At 35.0% G+C, this 12,087-nt stretch overlaps 2 long non-coding RNA genes across 2 annotated transcripts; one reads left to right on the forward strand and one right to left on the reverse strand.

The window, feature by feature from the left end:
* Positions 1-7,024: 7,024 nt before the first annotated feature.
* On the reverse strand, positions 7,025-7,596 carry LOC129750132 (uncharacterized). The gene is made up of 3 exons (XR_008738309.1): positions 7,467-7,596; positions 7,302-7,402; positions 7,025-7,195 (listed from the first exon to the last, which is right to left on the reverse strand). It is a non-coding gene; the product is annotated as an uncharacterized LOC129750132 (long non-coding RNA).
* A 2,155-nt stretch (positions 7,597-9,751) lies between these two features.
* Positions 9,752-11,865, forward strand: LOC129740040 (uncharacterized). Its single transcript, XR_008736077.1, has 3 exons — positions 9,752-10,261; positions 10,326-10,499; positions 11,122-11,865. It is a non-coding gene; the product is annotated as an uncharacterized LOC129740040 (long non-coding RNA).
* Positions 11,866-12,087: the final 222 nt, after the last annotated feature.

A 12,087-nucleotide genomic window follows, 5' to 3' on the forward strand; every position in this document is an offset into this window, starting at 1 on the left:
GTTTCTGAACACGCATGTACACAAAACCAACAGCAACAACAACTGACACATATAACAATAGCGAGGAACATATTAGAAGGTACGCATGATTTTTTACCAACTGTGTAAATCATGAAAAAAATACAATGATGATGTTGATAGATAACGAAAAACAAAAAATTATGTATAATTTATATCTCATAAGATTATCTGATGAGGATTATGCTAACGAAGATGGAAAACAATGTGTAATAAAAAATGAATGAAAAGAATGAAGAAAAAATACGTGGAAAATGCAATTATAATTTCATTTGAAATCAGATGAAGAAAAAATAAAAAATCTTTGATTTATTTATAAAATATTTTTTTGAATATAAACATCTATGAGAGAAACACCATTGATCGCTTAAGTAATTACTATTCTACACTGCCTAATCTAAACTATAAATTTCTACTTAAAACAATCACCTAGTTTTCATTTCAAGCCTCAGGTCTCCGAGCTATTTAAACGCAATAAAGAAAACCATTGCATATGTTACAATTGGAAACTGAATTTCGCCAACCAGTTCATGATTCAGAAAAAGGAATCATCGGTATCATGGTACTGCAGGAATCAATATGCAGTAAAATCTAATCGTTTGTGTTTACATCCAAGAAATTCTCAGTTTCTGAATCAACGACGCTCGTTCTCTTGTCAGGGTTTAATTTATAATGTTATTTGCTTTCATATCTTAGTTTTCTTGCTCATCAATTTTCCTCTAACCTTAATCAACTAAAGAAAGTCTTCATCATTGTTGCAACGCCTTTTAAAACCCTTGATTTTACTTTTTGATATGTTCGACTGGCAGAATTTCCTCACGTTTCATTTCAATTTAAAAAAATATTTTTGATTCGAAATTTCAGATGGCATTTCCGACGGGATGAAATTCTAGAGAGAAATTTATTTATAAGTATAGAATGGGGTAGCCTGCCTGTCTCCACGTTACGAAGGAATGAGTAACCTTAACTACTCAAACCCCTGTTGTGTACAAGTTCTATCTTTACCAGCAAACCACAGACCCCCATTACAAGAATGTGAAAGAAAGGTGGATAGACAGGCATTAGTGCGCCAATAGGAGAAAGCTTGATAGGTGTTGAAATTTTAGGCTAGAGGGCATGTTGATGAAAAGCTCCCATGAATTGTAACGCCTTTGCTCTACACTAGCTAACTATACATGGGAATTCTGTTTCTCAGTTTCCTATCAAATACGTAGCGAAAGCAGATTCTCCCAACGCAGCAATGCAAAAAAAAATAAACTTTTGCATCAGTGGTGCCATGATGGGTAGTAATTTAAGAATGTTTTAGAAACATTAATGACTTATTGATGCAAATAAGGAATTCCGTTCAATTCAAATCAATGTTTTGAATTACGGTATAAATATACAATGTAGGCTACTAACACGAGTAAACAACTCGTTTGAATGTAAACAAGTGACGTCATTATTATCTTTGAATAGCGTGCCAGGCAAAAAGTTTCGCGCGCGTAAGATAATGCTGGGTCATCAGTTTGCATTGATTTTTTCGCGTTCAACTATAAATATGATATATTCAACTACAAACTTTTATATTTAAATCAATCATATTATTATATTTCAATGTACTATAATTATTGTTGAATGTGATGACTCAACTCAGTTTCAACCAGGCTTGGCAAAAGTCATCGTCATGAGGCGTGAAGCTGTGACTGTGAAGCCTCTTGGTCCGTCAAACTCAATTGACTGTTCCTTAACGACCAGTCACTTCGTTTGCCAGTCATTCATTCCCCAGTCATTTGAAGCTAAAAGAATGACCTAGTCAAGCAATCGCATTCAAACGACCGGTGACGAAAAAGAAACGTATTTATTATTATTGTTGCTCCTGCCAGCAAGCCGAAGACGACCGAAGACGAAAAAGAAAAGAATTTATTATTATTGTTGCTTCTGCCAGCAAGCCCGTTTTCGGTTTTTTATTGCTATTGTTGCTCTCTGTCAGCAAGTCGTTCAATTAGTTGTACCTGCCGTCAGCAGCCGATCGAAGTCTGAAGAGATTTGCCAGTCACTCTCAGGAGAAATTTTGACCTTGTGTAGGAGCTTCGCCAGTCGATGATGGAGAAATGTTGATTGTTGTCGTGCTTTATCCGTCATGCGAGTAGTGAGGCTCCGTCAATTGAGAACAGTGCCAGTCGTTTGATGAAACAAAACTAGTCGGGTCAAGCGTGACGGGCGAAATTTACCATCACTGGTTTCAACAATTATTAGCCAGCTGAGAGCATAAGTGTAAATATGATAATTTAGAAATTTCCAAATTTTTTAATTTTTTTTTCAGGAAATGTTTCAGCTATTGTTTTAACAAAAAGGCAAAAAGTAAGTGTATTCTAACTGTCAAATTAGATTTAGAAAAAAAAACAATTTCAAAGTTGTCCACGTGGACATCCGGGGAGGAGGAAGGGGTTTGGAAAATGTCCACGCTTGTCCACGGAGGGGGGAGGGGGGGTGGGTCAAAAATCTCATTTTTCTGTTCACGTGGTATCATGAACGGCCCATGATAAGCATGGAAAGACCGTGCACTGAACAAAGCTAATATTATCTAAAGTGCACGCTCATTTTTATTTAACCATTTTTGGTTCAAAAATAACCATTTTATGGCTTTGGCCCAAAAACTGGCAATACACAGCAAAAAAATTCTAAAAGTATACGGAATCTAAAACACCGATGATCTATTTTTTTGCAAGTGTAATTAAAAAAAGATGTAATTTTCCAAGCCTTTTGATGTAATTTTAGTCATTTTTCAAAAAGCGCATAAAAATAAATTGTTATGGTATAATTTTACATTTCGTGATGTAAAAATAAAGCGGCCAATGAAATTTATATCACAAGCAGTGTAAAATTATACTGTTTGATTTAAAATTGACTAAAACCACCTGAAACTGTTTGTTTGTGCCATTTGCCAGTCGAGTCATTTTTCGGCAACCGAGTGTCTTCGTTTCAAGATGAAGCTCCATATATGGTAAAAGTGGTAGGTTTTTAAATTAAAAAACAATCGAATGATTTTATTGAAATTTTCTCGATTACAGCGACGGCAGATTTTAAAGTGGCAAGGATCCGGAATTTGATAGCAAGGAGAGAAATTCGCCTGAACAATCCGAGGCCTCAATGTAAGCAAATTCCATCCTGACCCGACAGTGACGTATGGATCCGGCCAATGACAGTCCGGAACGGAATTTCCTTTGGTCCCCCAGTGACGCTGACCGGTTAGAATGTCCCAGCCTGGCGGTGCTCGTGATGGTGGGTGTACTTTGTTTTTCTTCAATATTGATGCTTTTTTTAAATAAATGTTAAATAGTATGTAAACTAGTGTAATTTTTCTTTTCAAAAGGCTCATAATATCTAAATATTCCATAAAAATACCAGAATCCCGAAAAATAATCTTAAATTTTACATCGCTGTGTATTTTTACACGACAATAAGCTGTTCCCTTTCCGTGCATCGTTTTTGGTCTAAATTTACACGCCTCAATGTAATGATGATGTAATTTTAGATTATAAACGATGTTCCGTTTTCGTGCATCGTTTTCAATCTAAAATTACACGAATTTTTCTTGCTGTGTATGGTTATTTTTTAAGAATTTTTCCTTAATGAATTTTAACCATTTTTGTAGTTCTCTGTAGTTGTTTTTAACTCAGTTTTGGTTTTTCCGGCTCAACGTATACACGGAAAAACTCAGCAACTCATAAAATGTATTGTAATTACACCTTGGTTGTAACTAACCCTCTGATGCTCAAAATATGTATAACCCCAAATCAAATTTGGGTTGCCAAAATACAGAAGTGACTAAATAATTGACATCGTTTAAACATTTCTGTACACGGAAAATAATAAAAAGGTAAAATTTACCGAGACAGCAAAGGTGAACGCTCGCAAATGCCAAAAAGGTAACTTCTACCTTTTCGAGGTGAAACTCACCTCACAGCGAGGTAAAATATACCTGAAACGAAGAATGAAAAAAGGTACAATTCACCGAGAAAAAATGTGAATCCAAAAAAGGTAAATTTTACCTCGTAGCGAGGTGAAGTTCACCTGAATTGAGCTGAATAAAAAAGTAAAATCCACCTAGAAAGAAAGGTAAATCCAAATAAGGTGAAACTTACCTCGTAGCGAGGTGAAGTTGACCTGGATTGAGCTAAACAAAACGGTACAAATCATCTCGAAAAAAAGTAACTATTTGACGAATCCGTTTATTGAGGTTAAGCTGTTTTGCCGTTTAGGAACAAGTTTTGCTTCGTGCACAATATGTGAAAATCGGAACAAAATGGTAAGTGTTTTTTAAGATTTCATTTAGTTGTGCTGGTTCTCTTCATAATACTTTGCTTTTGTTTCAGATCGGCCCACAGAACTTCGTGTTGTATTCCCGTCAGCCTTCAGATATTATTCCGGAAAAGCCGGACCTGACAAGCTTGGCGAACAAAGGACTTGCCTCAACAATTTTTAAAGGACACGGTGATATTTCAAAAATAAATATTAGGTAACAGTCCCTATTCATTTCAAATAAATACCATTTTTTTCATCAATTGTGTTTTTTTAAATTAATTTTATGGAAGAAACCAATCAACAAACTAGCATTTACCTTTTAAATCAGTGAATGGGAAAACAGTATTATTTACTATTTAGGTAGGTGAATGAGAAAATGGTAAAATCTACCTTTTTGCTAGGTGAATTGAAAAAAGGTAAAATTTACCTTTTTGCTAGGTGAATGAAAAAAAAGGTAAAATTTACCTCGAAAGAGGGGTGGAAAAAATTCACCTCGCAAAATGGTAAAATTTACCTTTTTTTTATTTTCCGTGTATAAAAAGTTGTTGTTGCTGGAATGGTACACGGTAACCAAAGTTACTCTGTTCTGTATAAAAATCCATTCAGTTTCAACAAAAGTGTCTCCACGCACTTTTATGTTTAGGCGTTTTATGCAGAGCGTGTCTATAGAGCTTTTATACATTTGCGAGCTTTCGGCCGGTTAGTCAATTCTGTATATTTTGACATGGGGATGCACATGCATTTTCAAGATTTCTTCAGAAAAGTAAAAGTTTATGAAATTTCTCAAAAAAAAAAACAAAAATTTCTTCTTCTGCGTAGCAATAAAGTTTTTATTGTCAATTAAAAATATAAGACCGGCCATCCGGATGCCGGGAGATTGTTTATCACTTTTTTTTTAAATTTTATTTCGGCAGGAATTAAAAACCAATCATAGCTCAACATGGAACTTTCAGCCGGTACCGATTCACGTCCTGTTGTGCAACCCAAATGCCAAAAGGGAAAGAAGAATCTGTAAAAGAGTTTTAATTATTATTTTATGTTATAGTTCACAAATCAGTTACAACTGTTAGAAATTTATAAATAAAAAGAGTTTTCTAAATTGAAAATATTTCAGCTCTATTTTCAAGTAGATTTTTTTTTAACTTTGTTATATTGGAATCTTAATGGTTATCTGATTGAAAACGGAGTTTATCTCTTAAGGTTTTAAGTGTACCATTTGAGCGGCCTGAACGAAACGGTCTGTTCCCTCAAACTCGCAGGATGGATTATAGCTGTTGGTAAAATCAAAACTTAATGAATATAAAATCTTGAAAGCAGAATCAGGGTGTTGGATCAAATGTAGTTCAAAAGATTGGAAAGTGAAGGAACAAATTTAGATCATACTGCATTTCAGTTTCATTTTATAGTCCAAATCTCATGAAAGTTTCGAATCTATTTTATAGTCCAAGCATTAGCCTATCTATTATGGGGCTTGTTTACTTTATTAATACTCACATTTTTTATACGTATGGAAACGCAGAGATAAATTTGTCGGTTCCAATTTAAATCCGGACCATTTTTCAGAATCTAACGCCGTCGCTCTCAGGCACAGTCCAGTTTCTGGTTAACCTTAATGAAGAGTTCCGTTGAGCCCAGACAATAGTGCGAATAGTGTTTGGTTTTTTCTAAAAAAAATAAATTGTTAATATAAAATTGTTCAAATGACAAAATCTAAGATGACGAAATTGGGACTAAACCAACACTCATTTTAGCAGAACTGTTCGATGTACATCCACCGAAGGTTCCGTCGGAAGGCGATGTGCGGATAGGCTCCGATAATTTTCCGGTCAGAAAAACGTATCTTGTTCCAGCTCGTTCACCAGCGTTTCCTGCAGAATCAGTCCCATATAGTTCATTTTCTTGACGAGCACTTTTTCGACACTGGCTCGCACTTTCAAACGTTTGTTCTAATAGTTAAAAAAAAAAACACATGAAGAAAATCATAGTAAATAAAAGCTTCATAATGCAAGCAACATTACCTTTTTCCTGTCAAATTAGCTTCTGTTGTCACCGGATTCGGTTGTTAGAATGTTCCTCCGCGATCAAAAAGTTAAAATAATTTTTCTTTTTTCGCTTCGACATCCCTTCAAACTAAATTCCAACAACAGCTAACTTTTTATACAGAGCTGACTAATCTAGTTTTAGTTCTCATCTGCTTAATGGCAACCCAAAACTACTCAGATTTGAATTGGGGATACACAAATTTTGAACAATAACTGATTAGTTATAATGAACGTGTAATTGCAACACATTTTATGAATAACTCGATTTTTCCGTGTAGTCAAAAGGGATGCCAGTCAAAGCCTGACAAGAACACGCAGAAAAATATTTTGTAAGTACAACAAAATTTGGGGCACAAATAATAAAAATTTTGGTTGGGAAAAAGCACAAATATATTTTAGTCCATTTTGATAAAAATAACCACTTTGATTTCATCTTTTTGTTTTTGTTTAAACAATATCAGCCCTTTTTTGAAAATAGAACCAAGTTTTGGCCGAAATAATAAAATTTTGGGTAAAACTAAAAACATTCGTTAAGTGGTTCTAAATCAAATTTTGACGGTTCAAAATAACAAAAAACTTAAGGTTTCTAATAAATCAGCCATAATATTTGATTAAAAGGGTATTTTTATTTATTTTTTATATTTTTTTGAATTTTCTTCATAAATTGAAAAAAACGATTAATTTTTTCAACAAATTTATTATCCAACCTACAGCTGCAACATCAGTACTAGTATGGGTATCGACGACATCATTTGTTCCTCTGACCCCTGATGTCCACCTTTGGGCGATTGGTGTATCTTCCCGAGATGAACGGAAACCGCAACGCGAATGTTGCGACTTCGTAACATCTGAAATGGACACAGAAAGAAATGAACAAAATTAGAGAACACTTATCAAATGTGAAAACAGCCGGTTTTCAGCAGTTTCCAGCCGGTTGAACACTTTAAAACTTACCTTATCGAATGATAAACCAGGTGATGATGGCTGTCGACTTAACTGACCGATGGAATTTGTTTCACCAGCCGCCTCTTTCGTCCTCTGTCCAGATTCCACCTCTGTAAGAAATAAGAAATTTTTATAATTTTTTTCAATCAGTAATCACAATTTAATGAAATTTACCTAATCCATGGTAAATCCAAAGATTCCGACCAGCAGCAACTGCTGGTCATGATTTGTTCGCGGCAATTCGGCAACTCGACAAAAAATTTCTTTTTCTTTTTCTTTCGCTTACGTCAAAATCCGACACACGCTCATTTTTATTTAACCATTTATGCCTTTTATTGAACCATTTTACGGTATTTCTAAAAGAACTGCTGAAAATGTTATTTTTCAATCATAATGAATTGTTGAATTTCAACCATTTTGAGAGTTCATGATGAAAATGATGATAATGGTTAAAATTCAATAATATAATGACTGAAAAATAAAGTCGCCATGTTCGAAATCGCAGCAGTGCCTGTTTAATTCGACTCCGCTTTTGATTCGGTTTAGTTAAGTTTACAACTTCCTGCAATTGACGGATTATTTAATTCGTGAGTATTAGTTGAATCGCAGTAAAATGGAAAATGTAGAAATTGAGATTTCATTGAAGTTCGTCCTCAACACCAACTTTCTAACTCCTTTTTCAGGCAGTGCAATTAGTGAAAACTTTGTTCACCCATGCCTTGGAAAGCCGGGAAGAATTAAAAGTCGAAAGAGAAAGTTGCAGAACAAGAATTTAAAATGAGAGGCCTGGTAGAGGGTTTCCCGATTCCCTTGTTCCGGTAGCGCTCTGGAAATCAGTCCGGGAAACAAGATGTGCCAAAACGAAATTTATATGGGATGTCGTCTAATTTCCCTGAACGTATGAGGTCTGAAGTATGCTGGGTGTAAAGTCCTGCCTTCCAAGGCCTACAGCATCACGGACACAATTCCGGCACAATCAGTGGAAACTATCGAGAGGCCCAGAGGAAATCATAAAAAAATTGCTCAACATTTTTGTGACATTAAATGAAATATAATAAAATATCAGAAATTTTGATCATAAATTTTGAAATATATCTAATTGTTTGCGAAAATCTGCCTTCTAATTCATAAAAATATAAAAAGCGTTCCTTTTTTCTGAAAACGGTTATTTTTTAAGCATTATCTTCCTTTTCGAAAACGGATGAAAAATAACCATAATGCAAGTTCTCATTGAAATCTCATTTTGAGTTAATGCTGAAAACTCATAAAACGAGTTAACCCAGGAAAACTTCGATTATGGTTATTTTTCAGGCATTAATGGTTTAACATATCCCAGCGTGCACGCTAGAAACTATTAAACCATATATGTTTCAAAAATAACCATTTTTGACCTTTTCCCGGGAAATGTCATTTTATGAGTTCTTCATGAGAACCCATAAAATGACTTTTCGGGGAGAAGTAGAAATATGGTTATTTTTTATCCGTAAGAAAGATTACCGTAGAAATTGAAAAATGATTATTTTTCAACCGCAAGAGCTGTTTTATGCAATTTGTAAAATTGATAACAATTGTCGAAGGAATTAAGAAAAACAAGAGTCATCAGGATAGTAATTTTATTTCTTATACATTATGATAATACTTATAAACTATGGCCCATTATAATAGTTTGATAGCCTTTTAATTAAAGCAAAACAGTAGCCGAATCACCTGGTAGCAAAAGTAAAATTCCCCCACGAGTGCTACCGGGATGGTGGAAACGAGCTCTTGCGGAATGGCCAATCCATTATTCACTAGTCTGCTATCCTTAACGGGGTGAGGGTGGAGTCTGGCGAATAATCTTTGACTCACTGGTTAAGGTTTCCATACATTCCGACCCGTTCCAGCTCCTTCCGGATGGTGTGAAACACAATTCCTGTTGTACTTCCATTAGCTGTGGCTGGTAACGATGGACCGGTGAGTAAGTCCTCGTCCTATTGAATGTTGTTGGTGTATCTGCCGTGCCTAAACCGGCGTCATCACCGGATTCCGATCCTGAAATTTTTTTTTGTTTATAATGTTGGGATCGACAAATAATTGGAAGATATATATCACTTACCTTTCTCCATCTCCTACAAATCCGAAGTTTCCACGATTTCCAGAACCGATTTTTCTGGAAACTGGATGCTGTTCCGCGGAAGAAAAAAATTTGCTTTATGGTCGTCCGACTGCAATTACCGCTTTCAAAATGGCGATATCAAATTATTCAACCATTTTCTGGTTAATACTCGAAAACTGCCAAAATGGTTAAAATTCTTTCTAGAAAAATTGTTGCAAAATAACCATATTGACGGTTCTGAAGTAAATATCATAAAATGGTTATTTAAGAACCATAAATGGTTATAACAAAATGAGCGTGTGGCAAACAACAAACACGCTCATGAATACAAACTCATTTTTAATTTAAAGCCATCCACATTTGAAATAGAAACTATAAGATTTTTTTTTGTTAAAATAATTCGGCGGAAACTCCCTGCAATACAAGGGGTGCAACTAATTTTGTAAACATAACAAAACTCCTAGATTTGTTTCAATTAAAGTTTGGCACGAAAACTACCTAAAGATCTGCATTGATAAAACAAAATAAATTAACAAAACGTTTTGTTGAATCGACTCCCCGTTCTTTTTCTGCGTGAACAAATTGCCGGTCTGGTGGTCGACGGAGGGCATCTATTTCAGTGTACCTCCATCCGGATGTGGACCTCGATCCAGGTGCTGCTCCAATGGGAGGAGCCAGTGGAGCAGCTCCTGGTGCTATTCCTACGATACGATGGTGGTTCCGTCGGTGGTCAGCGGATGGACGGAGTATAAGGCTCCGGACAAACGAACCTAGCATGTCACCAAGCAAAGCTCATGGGAAAAGCTGGACGAACTTTCACCAGCAGAAAAATTGCAGTCCCCGTGTCTCTGGACGAAGTACCGGTCCGATCAAGGTATTTTTGTTTTGTTGTTAGTTTACCATAAGATTTAAAAATCTTTTAAAAAATCCACTTCCAGGTGATACCAACCTCAAACGGTTTAGATTATCAAGTATGAAGGAGCAAGAGTGGACGCTGGAGAGAAAGTAAAAAATAGATCCGGCAAGCTTCCTTTTGCCTCCTATGCTCGGTACCAAACAAGCCACGGTAGAACAAAACGACACTATCGAGTTCTTCTAAAGATTCTTGACAGGTAGGTTCATTTATTTTTTAACTAACTAACATTTGGTTTTAAAGACCCTATTCCACCCCCCCCCCCCCCCCCACGGCATACCTCCAAGGCCAGCTGAAGTACCACATCACAAGCAGTCTCATTCCCGAATAGAAAACTAAGGTGAAAAAACCATGAATTTCATTTTCACTCAACCATGGATTTTTAAATTTCTACTATGAATACCATGGTTCTGAAACCTTGAATGCACAGTCAAGTTCATTGTTTCAAACAATGAAATTCATGATTTTTTCAAAAATTACCATGAAAAAGGGGGGTTGTTAAGCAACTTAACCATGAAAAAATCAACTTTTTTCCATACATTTAAAAACACGGAACTATAAAGTTGATGGTTATTTCAGCATCCAGTTTTTCTAATAGGAACTGTGGAATTTATTGTCCTACAATGAATTTTCATCGTTTTAAAATATTTTTTTACCGTATAATTTCATGGTTCATTGATTTATTGTTCATGTTTCTATATTTTAATAGATAGGGGGTTTTCGGATAATTTTTAAATACAAAAATTTCAATCGATACTTTTATTCTAACAAATCTACTTACATTTCATGGTTAATTGTTCACTTTTCCTCTTCCTGAATAGAATTTGGATACTGCCGTAAAAATGAAACTTGGCGTAAGATTCGACTCCACCTGACCGTCGCAATATCCTCGAAGGCTTGGCTGACCGGCTTATTAACAGTTCCTAGACAAAAAAGAAACAACAATATAGCGATAAAAAGGCTAAATGAGTTGTGAAAAATACTCACCGCACCGTAGAAATTTTCGTTTAAAAATTTCCAACCACAATATTTTCACTGCCCGGATGAATTGCGCGTAAACAAATCTGCACACGAATAATTTATTTTAGCTTTCAAGCCGAGAAGCGATTACACTTAAAATTGAAAATAGGTTAAAAAAGCAAAAGCTTTCCAATATTCTTTTCGGTTTGGATTATCTTTTCACTATGAAGTTCAATGTAACAATAATAATCATAAAATAATTGTTGTTATACCATGTTTTTGACATATTCGGCAACTGTGAAACATTATGAATTAACGATAAATTTCACGGTTACTTTTAAAACCATGGTGGTTTCAAAATTTTAGAAGGTTGATAAAGATCTTAAAATAAGGATGAAGTTTATTGTTAAATTGAAAATCACTGTTCGGTTATCTTAATACCACGGTCTTTGCTATTCGGGTTGAAATCTGAGGTAGCTGAAAAACATCATTAATGCCACCATGACATCAGCGGGATCTACGTCAATCACCGCCGAATTGATTTAAATTTAGATATTTTTTATATGTATATGTTTGTATGCGCAGTTTTGTATTTTTCAAAATGTATTTTTATAAATAAAGAATTAGAGTTAATAATATTTTTTAGAGAAATCATTTTTAATTTGCTGAAATTTATTTTATTCGTGAGAAAACAATTTCTTAATTGCTGGCATCCCTTCAAAATATACAGAATTGACTAACTGGGTGAAAGCTTTCGAATGTGTAAAAGCTTTTTGCTCACGCTCTGTGTAAAGCTTACTTACTTACTTAATGATCCCGCGCCGATC

The sequence above is a fragment of the Uranotaenia lowii genome, chromosome 1 (assembly GCF_029784155.1).
Source record: "Uranotaenia lowii strain MFRU-FL chromosome 1, ASM2978415v1, whole genome shotgun sequence".
Classification (NCBI taxonomy): Eukaryota; Metazoa; Arthropoda; class Insecta; order Diptera; family Culicidae; genus Uranotaenia; species Uranotaenia lowii.